We start from the raw sequence: 17,375 nt of genomic DNA on the forward strand, positions 1-17,375 counted from the left end.
CGCTTGCTGAACCGGTACGTCGGAGGCCCTACGGGAAACGGCGCTGACGTTTCGCCAAGCTCTTCTCCTGTCAAGAAGAGGACCTTTTATGCGGCATCCCTACTGGCATTCGGCCTGCTTTCGGCTCATTCTGGCAGGTCAGCTTCCAGAGAAAGCCTAAGATTTCAAACCGCCAAGCAACATTCACGATTCTTGCTCTCTGACTACGGGGAATTTCAGCAAATCGGAACGCTACTTGGAGCAACGTTCCGGGTCTGTTTCGCCGCAAACCAAATATCTAAGCCACGGACCGGGCGCCCGTAGAAAAATTACTTTAAAAGATTAAAGACAAGCACAGTGCTCACTTTTCTGAAATTTCTTCCGGTAGCGCCATCAATTTAGCGGCCGAACCCAGCCATCGCAATTCCAGTGCAACGGAGCAAGCAGGAATGTGTCCGTGCCGCTCTTCCCTGGCCACGGAGCCTTCCGCTCTACCCATTACTGCGAATGTATGGAGCATCAGCACAGCAGCACCTGTGGAATAACACACCGCCCACAGCTATACAGAAGAAGAATCCGAGACGACGGTAGAAGACCCCAGACCAAAAGTCACCGCGGGACTAAGGGACGCGCGGACAGCGCGCGAGGGGCGGGTGTCCGGGACCCAAGCGTGTAACGGCCCCGGGATTTCTTTGTTCCGGGTCCCTCTCTTTGGAGGCGCCCCGCCCGGGCCGATCCCGCTGCTGCACCTTTCAGTTATGTTAATTATTTTACAAAATCCGACACCCGGAGACTGCTGCCGGAAGCCTCGGGTCGAGCCCGAAGGAGGAGGAGGAAGCGCTCCCGAGAAGAAGCGTGCACGCGACACTGTGAACGGGGTGCGAACGCTGGGGCGGCAGCTGCTCCTCCTCAAACAGAGACAGAGAGAGAAAGAAGAGGGGGAAAGCCACAGGGTACAGAGGGCGGAAGTGGAAAAGAGGAGCCGGGAGCCGGACAGAGAGAGGTGGAGAAAGAGGCCGTCGGAAGGGAAGGGACGGGCTGCGGGGCAGAGGGGGACTTGCCAGCGCCAGGTTCGCAGTTCCACCCGATAATCTTAAAGGTCTCTGCCAACCTCGACGATTCGGTCGCTTTAAAAAACAATCGGGATCGCGAGGCGGACCGAGAGAGAGAGACGGAGAATATAAAAATGGTCGCGGCTAAGAGGGCAGAGAGAGAGGAATCGCGAGACAGGGAGAGGCAAGCCAGGCAGGGGAAAAAGTCCCGACAGGCTTCTGTAGTGACAGGGAGGAATTGAAAATTCGAGAGAGGGAGCTGGACAGAGAGAGAGAGAGACGGGGAAAAGTAAGACGGTGGCGAGCTACCGGGCAGAGAAGCAGAGTTTAAAGCCGGGGACCGGGAGAGGGACAGAGAGGGAAGGAGAAAGGAACGAAGGGACGGGCTGCGGGGCAGACAGGGAGGAAGGAAGAAAGAAAGAGGGACAGGGAGCCAGACAAACCGCGACGGGGAAAGAAAAAGGTACTGACGGGCTAGGAGACAGAGAGGGGAGACTTTAGAAAAACAGGGACGGGGAATGAGACGGAGAAAAGGAACCGTAGTGACGGGTGCCGGGACAGAGGCAGGCCTTCAAAACGAGGGGCAAGGAAGAGACTCAAGAGGGACGGAGAAAGAGAGAGAGAGACTCACGATGACTCGCTACAGAGCCAAGAAGGAAGACCTCGAACAACAGGAACGAGGAGCCGCACAGAGAGAGCCAGAGACGGCAGAAATACCGACGGGCTACAGGACCGAGGGGGAGGAATGCAGAAACAGTGGCTGGGGGCCGGACAGAGAGACAGGGGGAGAGAGAGAAGGAAACAATAGCCACGGGCTACAGGGCAGAGAGAGCGAGGACCTAAAAAAGGTGGGGACAGGCAGCCCGTCAGAGCGAGATGGAAAAAGAACATAGCGGGGAGCAGAAAGCAAACCAAAAAACCCCACAGCGGGGTGGGAAAGCGAGGGGGGCAGAGGAGGGCCCGCGACGCAGAGGAGAGGCGATGGGGCCCCGCGGGCCCAGGACTCACCGCAGCTCTGGCTCTCGGCACTGCCGGGAGAGCTTGCCAGCGCAGACGCTTCTTTCTCCCGCTCTCCGCCTTTCCTTTGCTGTCACTCCGGTCGCTCGGCTGTCCTCCGCCTAAGAGAATACACGGGCGTCTTACAGCTCCGAGGAGACGAGTCTGCCTAGATGAGTAGCCTGCCTCCCTCCCTCCCTTGGTACGCGGCCGCACCGTGCTTTGGGTTACGCGTGGCGACCCTGTGGTGCCCGTCGGCAGCCTGACCTGCCGCGGAGCGCAACGAGGGATCTTTCCTCACCCGGCGAGGCAGGCGCTCTCTTGCCTGCAGCGGGAGGCAGCTGCCGGCCGGAGAGCCTCCATCTCTTCTTCTTCTTCTTCACCTTTCTCTGGCCATTCCAGCTTCCCTTAGGGCAGCTCCTGTCCACAGCCGGTAAGCGCTCCGCCGCCTGTCCCTTTTCGCCCCCACGCCACGAGGCGAGCCAGGCCAGCCACAGGCGAGGCGGGTGCAGTCAACGGCATCCCCAAGGGAGGGACGGGCAACCACGTCCTCAGCACAGCCTGGGAGAGGGAAAGAAAAAGCAGTGGCCGTTACTACCGGAGGTCGGCCCTGGCCGGAGACCCTCCTCCTTCTGCAGGGGCTTCCGGAGACGCCGCTCTTTCCCCGCACTGCTGCTGCTGCCGCCAGCACCCCCGTTCAGGAAGAAAGCGGCACAGGCGAGCGCCAGCTTGCCGCCTTCACGCCAGGGCTCGGGGGCGGCCTGGGGCTGCCGGACAGGCTTCCGGAGAGTCCGACCAGTAGCGCTCGTCTCGGGACACCGGGCGATGCCTCACCGCGCGCGCGCGCTCTCATAGCACGGCCGCACCGCTGCTCGGGAGCGGCTGGAAGCCTGCAGAAAACCACTCGAAACCGGCAAAAAAACCCCAACCTAGCGCTCCTGCGAGAGCAAGTCGGGCTGTCCGGCAGCCACGTCCACGAAAACGACGCCTCCCGGCACGCCCTGGCAAGCGCCGTGTGGCAGCCGAGTGCCGTAAGACTACACTTCCCAGCGTGCTCCGGGGAGCCAATATGGCCGACCAGCAGCCGCGTGCCCCAAGACTGCAACTGCCGGCGTGCCGCGGGAGGCAGCCTTCCACGCTTCCTGACCCTGCGGGGAGACCGTCCCGTGCCCTCACCCGAAAGCCGACTCACCCGAAAGTCCCGCCGAGCCGCGACGGCAGCCCCGAGCTCCGCAGCGCGGCTCCGGGCTGGACCGCACCCCCCCGCCCCCACCTCCCCTCAGCCACCTCCGAAAGGCGCGGACGCCCGCCGGCTCCGGGCAGCCCCCGCCGCGCGGCTCCGGACGGTCTCCCTGCCCGGTTCCGACACGGCGCGCACCCCCCACCCGCCGCACGGCTCCGGGCAGCCCCCCCTCCCCTCTATGACACAGACCCCGCCGCCCCCCCGCCTCTCCGCGGAAGCGGCACCGCTGCCACCGCCCTCCTCGGGGCTTTCCCCGGGACCCGCCGGTCCGTCCCGCTGCCCCGCTCAACTTCTCCCTCCGTGCAGCCGCAGCCCGGCGACGCCGCCTCTCCTCCCTCGACTCACAGCAGCCCCTGCACACGGGCTGCCGGCAGCCGGTTCGGGAAAGGGTCCGTGGCGCTGCACTGCGCATGCGCGGCGCTACCGCTGCAGTACCGAAATTTGGTCGCCAGGGGGCAGCACCGAGCAAGCATGCGCTGTGCGCTGCGTAAGGGGCGGGGCTTGGCGTGCGTCAGGGGCGGAGTTTGCGTGACGGGCGGGGCTTGGCATGCGTGGGGGCGGGGTTTCGGCGGTGGCGGAGTTTAGGTGGGGGCGGTGCTTGGCGTGCATCTGGGCGGAGTTTATGTCAGCGGCGGAGTTTGTATGAGGGGTGGGGTGCCGTGAGGGGCGGGGCTTGGCGTGCATCAGGGGCAGAATTTGAATGACAGGCAGAGTCTGCATGAGGGGAGGGGCTGGGCATGTATCAGGGCGGAGTTTGTCTCAGGGCGGAGTTTGTGTGGGGGTGGGCTTGATAGGCGTCTTAGCAGCTCTCTAGACATTTTAAAGATTCAACCTCAAAACTGCAAAGGTCCAGGTCCTGATCCCAGGCGAAACCTGCCAGCCCCGAGTGGTTATTCTTTCCTGACACCTCTACCATGGCCGCATTCACAGCCGTAAAAATTCTGGAGCGGCAGGCTGCTTTAGGCATCCAAAAACTCTGACATGCGAAGGAGGGGCTCTCTGTCCGTTCCCCGCCTCTGGCCGTCAAAAATGAAAACGTCCGGGCCCTGCTCCCAGGCGAAACCTGCCTGCCCCGAATGCTGTGTCTTTCCTGAAACCTCTACCATGGCCCCATTCACAGCCCTAAAAATTCTGCAGCGGCAGGCTCCTTTAGGTATCCAAAAACTCTGACATCTGAAGGAGGGGCTCTCTGTCCATTCCCCGCCTCTGGCCGTCAAAAATGAAAACGTCCGAGCTCTGCTCCTTGGCGAAACCTGCCAGCCCCGAGTGGTTAGTCTTTTCTGAAACCTCTACCATGGCCGCATTCACAGCCGTAAAAATTCTGGAGCGGCAGGCTGCTTTAGGCATCCAAAAAATCTGACATGCGAAGGAGGGGCTCTCTGTCCGTTCCCCGCCTCTGGCCATCAAAAATGAAAACGTCCGAGCTCTGCTCCCAGGCGAAACCTGCCAGAACAGAGAGGTTGTTCTTTTCTGAAACCTTTACCATTGTCCCATTCACAGCCCTAAAAATTCTGCAGCGGCAGGCTCCTTTAGACATCCAAAAACTCCGGCATGCATCTTAGCAGCTCTCTAGCCATTTTGGAGATTCAAGCCTCGAAACTGCAACCGTCCGGGCCCTGCGCCCAGGCGAAACCTGCCAGCCCCGAATGCTGTGTCTTTGCTGAAACCTCTACCGTGGCCCCATTCACAGCCTGAGTAACCCTGGAGCTGCAGGATCCTTTAGGCATCCAAAAACTAACACGTGCGATGAAGCGGATCGCTGTCCATAGCCTCACTTCAGCCGTCAAAACTGCTAACGTCCGGGCCCTGCTCCTAGGCGAAACCTGCCAGCCCCGAATGCTGTGTCTTTCCTGAAACCTCTACCATGGCCCCATTCAGAGCCGTAAAAATTCTGGAGCGGCAGGCTGCTTTAGGCATCCAAAAAATCTGACATCTGAAGGAGGGGCTCTCTGTCCGTTCCCCGCCTCTGGCCGTCAAAAATGAAAACGTCCGAGCTCTGCTCCCAGGCGAAACCTGCCAGAACAGAGAGGTTGTTCTTTTCTGAAACCTTTACCATTGCCCCATTCACAGCCCTAAAAATTCTGCAGCGGCAGGCTCCTTTAGACATCCAAAAACTCCGGCATGCGTCTTAGCAGCTCTCTAGCCATTTTGGAGATTCAAGCCTCGAAACTGCAAACGTCCCGGCCCTGCGCCCAGGCGAAACCTGCCAGCCCCGAATGCTGTGTCTTTCCTGACACCTCTACCATGGCCGCATTCACAGCCCTAAAAATTCTGCAGCGGCAGGCTCCTTTAGGCATCCAAAAACTCTGACATCTGAAGGAGGGGCTCTCTGTCCATTCCCCGCCTCTGGCCGTCAAAAATGAAAACGTCCGAGCTCTGCTCCCAGGCGAAACCTGCAAGCCCCGAGTGGTTATTCTTTCCTGACACCTCTACCATGGCCCCATTCACAGCCCTAAAAATTCTGCAGCGGCAGGGACCTTTATGCATCCAAAACCTCTGGCATGCGTCTTAGCAGCTCTCTAGCCATTTTGGAGATTCAAGTCTCGAAACTGCAACCGTCCGGGCACTGCTCCCAGGCGAAACCTGCCTACCCCGAATGCTGTGTCTTTCCTGAACCTCTACCATGGCCCCATTCACAGGCCTCCTAACTCTGGAGCTGCACGCTTCTTTAGGCATCCAAAAACTAGAATGTGCAAAGGAGCGGCTCGCTGTCCATCGCCCGCCTCCGGCTGTCTAAACTGCAAATCTCCGGGGCCAGCTCCCAGGCGAAACCTGCCAGCCCCAAATGCTAGGTCTTTGCTGAAACCTCTACCATGGCCCCATTCACAGCCCTACTAACCCTGGAGCTGCCGGCTCCTTTAGGCATGCAAAAACTCCGACATGCGTCTTAGCAGCTCTCTAGCCATTTTGGAGATTCAAGCCTCGAAACTGCAACCGTCCGGGCCCTGCTCCCAGGCCAAACCTGCCAGCCCCGAATGCTGTGTCTTTCCTGAAACCATCGCCCCATTCACAGCCCTACTAACCCTGGAGCTGAAGGCTCCTTTAGGCATCCAAAAACTAACACGTACGATGAAGCGGATCGCTGTCCATAGCCTCACTTCAGCCGTCAAAACTGCTAACGTCTAGGCCCTGCTCCCAGGCGAAACCTGCCAGCCCCGAATGCTGTGTCTTTTCTGAAACCTCTACCGTGGCCCCATTCACAGCCCTAAAAATTCTGCAGCGGCAGGCTCCTTTAGGCATCCAAAAACTCTGACATCTGAAGGAGGGGCTCTCTGTCCGTCAAAAATGAAAACGTCCGAGCTCTGCTCCTTGGCGAAACCTGCCAGCCCCGAGTGGTTAGTCTTTTCTGAAACCTCTACCATGGCCGCATTCACAGCCGTAAAAATTCTGGAGCGGCAGGCTGCTTTAGGCATCCAAAAAATCTGACATGCGAAGGAGGGGCTCTCTGTCCGTTCCCTGCCTCTGGCCATCAAAAATGAAAACGTCCGAGCTCTGCTCCCAGGCGAAACCTGCCAGAACAGAGAGGTTGTTCTTTTCTGAAACCTTTACCATTGCCCCATTCACAGCCCTAAAAATTCTGCAGCGGCAGGCTCCTTTAGACATCCAAAAACTCCGGCATGCGTCTTAGCAGCTCTCTAGCCATTTTGGAGATTCAAGCCTCGAAACTGCAACCGTCCGGGCCCTGCGCCCAGGCGAAACCTGCCAGCCCCGAATGCTGTGTCTTTGCTGAAACCTCTACCATGGCCCCATTCACAGCCTGAGTAACCCTGGAGCTGCAGGATCCTTTAGGCATCCAAAAACTAACACGTGCGATGAAGCGGATCGCTGTCCATAGCCTCACTTCAGCCGTCAAAACTGCTAACGTCCGGGCCCTGCTCCTAGGCGAAACCTGCCAGCCCCGAATGCTGTGTCTTTCCTGAAACCTCTACCATGGCCCCATTCAGAGCCGTAAAAATTCTGGAGCGGCAGGCTGCTTTAGGCATCCAAAAAATCTGACATCTGAAGGAGGGGCTCTCTGTCCGTTCCCCACCTCTGGCCGTCAAAAATGAAAACGTCCGAGCTCTGCTCCCAGGCGAAACCTGCCAGAACAGAGAGGTTGTTCTTTTCTGAAACCTCTACCATTGCCCCATTCACAGCCCTAAAAATTCTGGTGCTGCAGGCTCCTTTAGATAGCCAAAAACTCCGGCATGCGTCTTAGCAGCTCTCTAGCCATTTTGGAGATTCAAGCCTCGAAACTGCAACCGTCCGGGCCCTGCGCCCAGGCGAAACCTGCCAGCCCCGAATGCTGTGTCTTTCCTGACACCTCTACCATGGCCGCATTCACAGCCCTAAAAATTCTGCAGCGGCAGGCTCCTTTAGGCATCCAAAAACTCTGACATCTGAAGGAGGGGCTCTCTGTCCATTCCCCGCCTCTGGCCGTCAAAAATGAAAACGTCCGAGCTCTGCTCCCAGGCGAAACCTGCAAGCCCCGAGTGGTTATTCTTTCCTGACACCTCTACCATGGCCCCATTCACAGCCCTAAAAATTCTGCAGCGGCAGGGACCTTTATGCATCCAAAACCTCTGGCATGCGTCTTAGCAGCTCTCTAGCCATTTTGGAGATTCAAGTCTCGAAACTGCAACCGTCCGGGCACTGCTCCCAGGCGAAACCTGCCTACCCCGAATGCTGTGTCTTTCCTGAACCTCTACCATGGCCCCATTCACAGCCCTCCTAACTCTGGAGCTGCACGCTTCTTTAGGCATCCAAAAACTAGAATGTGCAAAGGAGCGGCTCGCTGTCCATCGCCCGCCTCCGGCTGTCTAAACTGCAAATCTCCGGGGCCAGCTCCCAGGCGAAACCTGCCAGCCCCAAATGCGGTGTCTTTGCTGAAACCTCTACCATGGCCCCATTCACAGCCCTACTAACCCTGGAGCTGCCGGCTCCTTTAGGCATGCAAAAACTCCGACATGCGTCTTAGCAGCTCTCTAGCCATTTTGGAGATTCAAGCCTCGAAACTGCAACCGTCCGGGCCCTGCTCCCAGGCCAAACCTGCCAGCCCCGAATGCTGTGTCTTTCCTGAAACCATCGCCCCATTCACAGCCCTACTAACCCTGGAGCTGAAGGCTCCTTTAGGCATCCAAAAACTAACACGTGCGATGAAGCGGATCGCTGTCCATAGCCTCACTTCAGCCGTCAAAACTGCTAACGTCTAGGCCCTGCTCCCAGGCGAAACCTGCCAGCCCCGAATGCTGTGTCTTTTCTGAAACCTCTACCGTGGCCCCATTCACAGCCCTAAAAATTCTGCAGCGGCAGGCTCCTTTAGACATCCAAAAACTCCGGCATGCGTCTTAGCAGCTCTCTAGCCATTTTGGAGATTCAAGCCTCGAAACTGCAACCGTCCGGGCCCTGCGCCCAGGCGAAACCTGCCAGCCCCGAATGCTGTGTCTTTGCTGAAACCTCTACCGTGGCCCCATTCACAGCCTGAGTAACCCTGGAGCTGCAGGATCCTTTAGGCATCCAAAAACTAACACGTGCGATGAAGCGGATCGCTGTCCATAGCCTCACTTCAGCCGTCAAAACTGCTAACGTCCGGGCCCTGCTCCTAGGCGAAACCTGCCAGCCCCGAATGCTGTGTCTTTCCTGAAACCTCTACCATGGCCCCATTCACAGCCCTAAAAATTCTGGAGCGGCAGGCTGCTTTAGGCATCCAAAAAATCTGACATGCGAAGGAGGGGCTCTCTGTCCATTCCCCGCCTCTGGCCGTCAAAAATCAAAACGTCCGAGCTCTGCTCCCAGGCGAAACCTGCCAGAACAGAGAGGTTGTTCTTTTCTGAAACCTCTACCATTGCCCCATTCACAGCCCTAAAAATTCTGCAGCGGCAGGGTCCTTTAGGCATCCAAAAATCTCCGGCATGCGTCTTAGCAGCTCTCTAGCCATTTTCGAGATTCAAGCCTAAACACTGCAACCGTCCGGGCCCTGCGCCCAGGCGAAACCTGCCAGCCCCGAATGCTGTGTCTTTGCTGAAACCTCTACCATGGCCCCATTCACAGCCTGAGTAACCCTGGAGCTGCAGGATCCTTTAGGCATCCAAAAACTAACACGTGCGATGAAGCGGATCGCTGTCCATAGCCTCACTTCAGCCGTCAAAACTGCTAACGTCCGGGCCCTGCTCCTAGGCGAAACCTGCCAGCCCCGAATGCTGTGTCTTTCCTGAAACCTCTACCATGGCCCCATTCACAGCCCTAAAAATTCTGGAGCGGCAGGCTGCTTTAGGCATCCAAAAAATCTGACATGCGAAGGAGGGGCTCTCTGTCCGTTCCCCGCCTCTGGCCGTCAAAAATGAAAACGTCCGAGCTCTGCTCCCAGGCGAAACCTGCCAGAACAGAGAGGTTGTTCTTTTCTGAAACCTCTACCATTGCCCCATTCACAGCCCTAAAAATTCTGCAGCGGCAGGGTCCTTTAGACATCCAAAAAACTCCGGCATGCGTCTTAGCAGCTCTCTAGCCATTTTCGAGATTCAAGCCTAAACACTGCAACCGTCCGGGCACTGCTCCCAGGCGAAACCTGCCTGCCCCGAATGCTGTGTCTTTCCTGAAACCTCTACCATGGCCCCATTCACAGCCTGAGTAACCCTGGAGCTGCACGCTCCTTTAGGCATCCAAAAACTCTGACATCTGAAGGAGGGGGCTCTCTGTCCATTCCCCGCCTCTGGCCGTCAAAACTGAAAACATCCGAGCTCTGCTCCCAAGCGAAACCTGCCAGCCCCGAGTGGTTATTCTTTCCTGACACCTCTACCATGGCCGCATTCACATCCGTAAAAATTCTGGAGCGGCAGGCTGCTTTAGGCATCCAAAAAATCTGACATGCTAAGGAGGGGCTCTCTGTCCGTTCCCCGCCTCTGGCCGTCAAAAATGAAAACATCCGAGCTCTGCTCCCAGGCGAAACCTGCCAGCCCCGAGTGGTTGTTCTTTTCTGAAACCTTTACCATTGCCCCATTCACAGCCCTAAAAATTCTGGAGCTGCAGGCTCCTTTAGACATCCAAAAACTCCGGTATGCGTCTTAGCAGCTCTCTAGCCATTTTGGAGATTCAAGCCTCGAAACTGCAACCGTCCGGGCCCTGCGCCCAGGCGAAACCTGCCAGCCCCGAATGCTGTGTCTTTCCTGAAACCTCTACCATGGCCCCATTCACAGCCCTACTAACCCTGGAGCTGCAGGATCCTTTAGGCATCCAAAAACTAACACGTGCGATGAAGCGGATCGCTGTCCATAGCCTCACTTCAGCCGTCAAAACTGCAACCGTCCGGGCCCTGCTCCCAGGCGAAACCTGCCTGCCCCGAATGCGGTGTCTTTCCTGAAATCTCTACCATGGCCGCATTCACAGCCGTAAAAATTCTGGAGCGGCAGGCTGCTTTAGGCATCCAAAAAATCTGACATCTGAAGGAGGGGCTCTCTGTCCGTTCCCCACCTCTGGCCGTCAAAAATGAAAACGTCCGAGCTCTGCTCCCAGGCGAAACCTGCCAGAACAGAGAGGTTGTTCTTTTCTGAAACCTCTACCATTGCCCCATTCACAGCCCTAAAAATTCTGGTGCTGCAGGCTCCTTTAGATAGCCAAAAACTCCGGCATGCGTCTTAGCAGCTCTCTAGCCATTTTCGAGATTCAAGCCTAAACACTGCAACCGTCCGGGCCCTGCGCCCAGGCGAAACCTGCCAGCCCCGAATGCTGTGTCTTTGCTGAAACCTCTACCATGGCCCCATTCACAGCCTGAGTAACCCTGGAGCTGCAGGATCCTTTAGGCATCCAAAAACTAACACGTGCGATGAAGCGGATCGCTGTCCATAGCCTCACTTCAGCCGTCAAAACTGCTAACGTCCGGGCCCTGCTCCTAGGCGAAACCTGCCAGCCCCGAATGCTGTGTCTTTCCTGAAACCTCTACCATGGCCCCATTCACAGCCCTAAAAATTCTGGAGCGGCAGGCTGCTTTAGGCATCCAAAAAATCTGACATCTGAAGGAGGGGGCTCTCTGTCCGTTCCCCGCCTCTGGCCATCAAAACTGAAAACGTCCGAGCTCTGCTCCCAAGCGAAACCTGCCAGCCCCGAGTGGTTATTCTTTCCTGACACCTCTACCATGGCCGCATTCACATCCGTAAAAATTCTGGAGCGGCAGGCTGCTTTAGGCATCCAAAAAATCTGACATGCTAAGGAGGGGCTCTCTGTCCGTTCCCCGCCTCTGGCCGTCAAAAATGAAAACATCCGAGCTCTGCTCCCAGGCGAAACCTGCCAGCCCCGAGTGGTTGTTCTTTTCTGAAACCTTTACCATTGCCCCATTCACAGCCCTAAAAATTCTGGAGCTGCAGGCTCCTTTAGACATCCAAAAACTCCGGTATGCGTCTTAGCAGCTCTCTAGCCATTTTGGAGATTCAAGCCTCGAAACTGCAACCGTCCGGGCCCTGCGCCCAGGCGAAACCTGCCAGCCCCGAATGCTGTGTCTTGGCTGAAACCTCTACCATGGCCCCATTCACAGCCTGAGTAACCCTGGAGCTGCAGGATCCTTTAGGCATCCAAAAACTAACACGTGCGATGAAGCGGATCGCTGTCCATAGCCTCACTTCAGCCGTCAAAACTGCTAACGTCCGGGCCCTGCTCCTAGGCGAAACCTGCCAGCCCCGAATGCTGTGTCTTTTCTGAAACCTCTACCGTGGCCCCATTCACAGCCCTAAAAATTCTGCAGCGGCAGGCTCCTTTAGGCATCCAAAAACTCTGACATCTGAAGGAGGGGCTCTCTGTCCATTCCCCGCCTCTGGCCGTCAAAAATGAAAACGTCCGAGCTCTGCTCCTTGGCGAAACCTGCAAGCCCCAAATGCTAGGTCTTTTCTGAAACCTCTACCATGGCCGCATTCACAGCCGTAAAAATTCTGGAGCGGCAGGCTGCTTTAGGCATCCAAAAAATCTGACATGCGAAGGAGGGGCTCTCTGTCCGTTCCCTGCCTCTGGCCATCAAAAATGAAAACGTCCGAGCTCTGCTCCCAGGCGAAACCTGCCAGAACAGAGAGGTTGTTCTTTTCTGAAACCTTTACCATTGCCCCATTCACAGCCCTAAAAATTCTGCAGCGGCAGGCTCCTTTAGACATCCAAAAACTCCGGCATGCGTCTTAGCAGCTCTCTAGCCATTTTGGAGATTCAAGCCTAAACACTGCAACCGTCCAGGCCCTGCGCCCAGGCGAAACCTGCCAGCCCCGAATGCTGTGTCTTTGCTGAAACCTCTACCGTGGCCCCATTCACAGCCTGAGTAACCCTGGAGCTGCAGGATCCTTTAGGCATCCAAAAACTAACACGTGCGATGAAGCGGATCGCTGTCCATAGCCTCACTTCAGCCGTCAAAACTGCTAACGTCCGGGCCCTACTCCTAGGCGAAACCTGCCAGCCCCGAATGCTGTGTCTTTTCTGAAACCTCTACCATGGCCGCATTCACAGCCCTAAAAATTCTGCAGCGGCAGGCTCCTTTAGGCATCCAAAAACTCTGACATCTGAAGGAGGGGCTCTCTGTCCATTCCTCGCCTCTGGCCGTCAAAAATCAAAACGTCCGAGCTCTGCTCCTTGGCGAAACCTGCAAGCCCCGAGTGGTTATTCTTTCCTGACACCTCTACCATGGCCCCATTCACAGCCCTAAAAATTCTGCAGCGGCAGGGTCCTTTATGCATCCAAAACCTCTGGCATGCGTCTTAGCAGCTCTCTAGCCATTTTGGAGATTCAAGTCTCGAAACTGCAACCGTCCGGGCCCTGCTCCCAGGCGAAACCTGCCAGCCCCGAATTGGGTGTCTTTCCTGACACTTCTACCGTGGCCCCATTCACAGCCTGAGTAACCCTGGAGCTGCAGGATCCTTTAGGCATCCAAAAACTAACACGTGCGATGAAGTGGATCGCTGTCCATAGCCTCACTTCAGCCGTCAAAACTGCTAACGTCCGGGCCCTGCTCCTAGGCGAAACCTGCCAGCCCCGAATGCTGTGTCTTTCCTGAAACCTCTACCATGGCCCCATTCACAGCCGTAAAAATTCTGGAGCGGCAGGCTGCTTTAGGCATCCAAAAAATCTGACATGCGAAGGAGGGGCTCTCTGTCCGTTCCCCGCCTCTGGCCGTCAAAAATGAAAACGTCCGAGCTCTGCTCCCAGGCGAAACCTGCCAGAACAGAGAGGTTGTTCTTTTCTGAAAACTTTACCATTGCCCCATTCACAGCCCTAAAAATTCTGCAGCGGCAGGGTCCTTTAGGCATCCAAAAACTCCGGCATGCGTCTTAGCACCTCTCTAGCCATTTTCGAGATTCAAGCCTCAAAACTGCAAACGTGCGGGCCCTGCGCCCAGGCGAAACCTCCCAGCCCCAAATGCTGTGTCTTTGCTGAAACCTCTACCATGGCCCCATGCACAGCCCTACTAACCCTGGAGCTGCATGCTCCTTTGGGCATCCAAAAAGTAACACATGCAATGAAGCGGATCGCTGTCCATAGCCTCACTTCAGCCGTCAAAACTGCAACCATCCGGGCCCTGCTCCCAGGCGAAACCTGCCAGCCCCGAATGCGGTGTCTTTGCTGAAACCTCTACCATGGCCCCATTCCCAGCCCTACTAACCCTGGGGCTGCAGGCTCCTTTAGGTATCCATAAACTGCGACCTGCGATATAAGCATTTCTCTCTATGGCCATTTTCAGGCTTCGAGCTTCAAAACTGCAAACGTCCAGGCCCTGCTCCTAGGCGAAACCTGCCAGCCCCGAATGCTGTGTCTTTCCTGAAACCTCTACCATGGCCCCATTCAGAGCCCTAAAAATTCTGGAGCGGCAGGCTGCTTTAGGCATCCAAAAAATCTGACATCTGAAGGAGGGGCTCTCTGTCCGTTCCCCACCTCTGGCCGTCAAAAATGAAAACGTCCGAGCTCTGCTCCCAGGCGAAACCTGCCAGAACAGAGAGGTTGTTCTTTTCTGAAACCTCTACCATTGCCCCATTCACAGCCCTAAAAATTCTGGTGCTGCAGGCTCCTTTAGATAGCCAAAAACTCCGGCATGCGTCTTAGCAGCTCTCTAGCCATTTTGAAGATTCAAGCCTCGAAACTGCAAACGTCCCGGCCCTGCGCCCAGGCGAAACCTGCCAGCCCCGAATGCTGTGTCTTTCCTGACACCTCTACCATGGCCGCATTCACAGCCCTAAAAATTCTGCAGCGGCAGGCTCCTTTAGGCATCCAAAAACTCTGACATCTGAAGGAGGGGCTCTCTGTCCATTCCCCGCCTCTGGCCGTCAAAAATGAAAACGTCCGAGCTCTGCTCCCAGGCGAAACCTGCAAGCCCCGAGTGGTTATTCTTTCCTGACACCTCTACCATGGCCCCATTCACAGCCCTAAAAATTCTGCAGCGGCAGGGACCTTTATGCATCCAAAACCTCTGGCATGCGTCTTAGCAGCTCTCTAGCCATTTTGGAGATTCAAGTCTCGAAACTGCAACCGTCCGGGCACTGCTCCCAGGCGAAACCTGCCTACCCCGAATGCTGTGTCTTTCCTGAACCTCTACCATGGCCCCATTCACAGCCCTCCTAACTCTGGAGCTGCACGCTTCTTTAGGCATCCAAAAACTAGAATGTGCAACGGAGCGGCTCGCTGTCCATCGCCCGCCTCCGGCTGTCTAAACTGCAAATCTCCGGGGCCAGCTCCCAGGCGAAACCTGCCAGCCCCAAATGCGGTGTCTTTGCTGAAACCTCTACCATGGCCCCATTCACAGCCCTACTAACCCTGGAGCTGCCGGCTCCTTTAGGCATGCAAAAACTCCGACATGCGTCTTAGCAGCTCTCTAGCCATTTTGGAGATTCAAGCCTCGAAACTGCAACCGTCCGGGCCCTGCTCCCAGGCCAAACCTGCCAGCCCCGAATGCTGTGTCTTTCCTGAAACCATGGCCCCATTCACAGCCCTACTAACCCTGGAGCTGAAGGCTCCTTTAGGCATCCAAAAACTAACACGTGCGATGAAGCGGATCGCTGTCCATAGCCTCACTTCAGCCGTCAAAACTGCTAACGTCTAGGCCCTGCTCCCAGGCGAAACCTGCCAGCCCCGAATGCTGTGTCTTTTCTGAAACCTCTACCGTGGCCCCATTCACAGCCCTAAAAATTCTGCAGCGGCAGGCTCCTTTAGGCATCCAAAAACTCTGACATCTGAAGGAGGGGCTCTCTGTCCATTCCCCGCCTCTGGCCGTCAAAAATGAAAACGTCCGAGCTCTGCTCCTAGGCGAAACCTGCCAGCCCCGAGTGGTTAGTCTTTTCTGAAACCTCTACCATGGCCGCATTCACAGCCGTAAAAATTCTGGAGCGGCAGGCTGCTTTAGGCATCCAAAAAATCTGACATGCGAAGGAGGGGCTCTCTGTCTGTTCCCTGCCTCTGGCCATCAAAAATGAAAACGTCCGAGCTCTGCTCCCAGGCGAAACCTGCCAGAACAGAGAGGTTGTTCTTTTCTGAAACCTTTACCATTGCCCCATTCACAGCCCTAAAAATTCTGCAGCGGCAGGCTCCTTTAGACATCCAAAAACTCCGGCATGCGTCTTAGCAGCTCTCTAGCCATTTTGGAGATTCAAGCCTCGAAACTGCAACCGTCCGGGCCCTGCGCCCAGGCGAAACCTGCCAGCCCCGAATGCTGTGTCTTTGCTGAAACCTCTACCGTGGCCCCATTCACAGCCTGAGTAACCCTGGAGCTGCAGGATCCTTTAGGCATCCAAAAACTAACACGTGCGATGAAGCGGATCGCTGTCCATAGCCTCACTTCAGCCGTCAAAACTGCAACCGTCCGGGCCCTGCTCCTAGGCGAAACCTGCCAGCCCCGAATGCTGTGTCTTTCCTGAAACCTCTACCATGGCCCCATTCACAGCCCTAAAAATTCTGGAGCGGCAGGCTGCTTTAGGCATCCAAAAAATCTGACATGCGAAGGAGGGGCTCTCTGTCCGTTCCCCGCCTCTGGCCGTCAAAAATGAAAACGTCCGAGCTCTGCTCCCAGGCGAAACCTGCCAGAACAGAGAGGTTGTTCTTTTCTGAAACCTTTACCATTGCCCCATTCACAGCCCTAAAAATTCTGCAGCGGCAGGGTCCTTTATGCATCCAAAAATCTCCGGCATGCGTCTTAGCAGCTCTCTAGCCATTTTGGAGATTCAAGCCTAAACACTGCAACCGTCCGGGCCCTGCGCCCAGGCGAAACCTGCCAGCCCCGAATGCTGTGTCTTTGCTGAAACCTCTACCGTGGCCCCATTCACAGCCTGAGTAACCCTGGAGCTGCAGGATCCTTTAGGCATCCAAAAACTAACACGTGCGATGAAGCGGATCGCTGTCCATAGCCTCACTTCAGCCGTCAAAACTGCTAACGTCCGGGCCCTGCTCCTAGGCGAAACCTGCCAGCCCCGAATGCTGTGTCTTTCCTGAAACCTCTACCATGGCCCCATTCACAGCCCTAAAAATTCTGGAGCGGCAGGCTGCTTTAGGCATCCAAAAAATCTGACATGCGAAGGAGGGGCTCTCTGTCCGTTCCCCGCCTCTGGCCGTCAAAAATGAAAACGTCCGAGCTCTGCTCCCAAGCGAAACCTGCCAGCCCCGAGTGGTTATTCTTTCCTGACACCTCTACCATGGCCGCATTCACAGCCGTAAAAATTCTGGAGCGGCAGGCTGCTTTAGGCATCCAAAAAATCTGACATGCTAAGGAGGGGCTCTCTGTCCGTTCCCCGCCTCTGGCCGTCAAAAATGAAAACATCCGAGCTCTGCTCCCAGGCGAAACCTGCCAGCCCCGAGTGGTTGTTCTTTTCTGAAACCTTTACCATTGCCCCATTCACAGCCCTAAAAATTCTGGAGCTGCAGGCTCCTTTAGACATCCAAAAACTCCGGCATGCGTCTTAGCAGCTCTCTAGCCATTTTGGAGATTCAAGCCTCGAAACTGCAACCGTCCGGGCCCTGCGCCCAGGCGAAACCTGCCAGCCCCGAATGCTGTGTCTTGGCTGAAACCTCTACCATGGCCCCATTCACAGCCTGAGTAACCCTGGAGCTGCAGGATCCTTTAGGCATCCAAAAACTAACACGTGCGATGAAGCGGATCGCTGTCCATAGCCTCACTTCAGCCG

General features: G+C 56.3%; 1 long non-coding RNA gene across 1 annotated transcript; it reads right to left on the reverse strand.

Moving 5' to 3' along the window:
- Positions 1–350: 350 nt before the first annotated feature.
- LOC129200824 (uncharacterized) lies at positions 351–2,523 on the reverse strand. Its single transcript, XR_008575113.1, has 3 exons — positions 2,329–2,523; positions 2,040–2,149; positions 351–513 (listed from the first exon to the last, which is right to left on the reverse strand). It is a non-coding gene; the product is annotated as an uncharacterized LOC129200824 (long non-coding RNA).
- Between the last annotated feature and the right edge of the window lie 14,852 nt (positions 2,524–17,375).

The sequence above is a fragment of the Grus americana genome, unplaced genomic scaffold, assembly GCF_028858705.1.
Source record: "Grus americana isolate bGruAme1 unplaced genomic scaffold, bGruAme1.mat scaffold_548, whole genome shotgun sequence".
Taxonomy (NCBI): Eukaryota; Metazoa; Chordata; class Aves; order Gruiformes; family Gruidae; genus Grus; species Grus americana.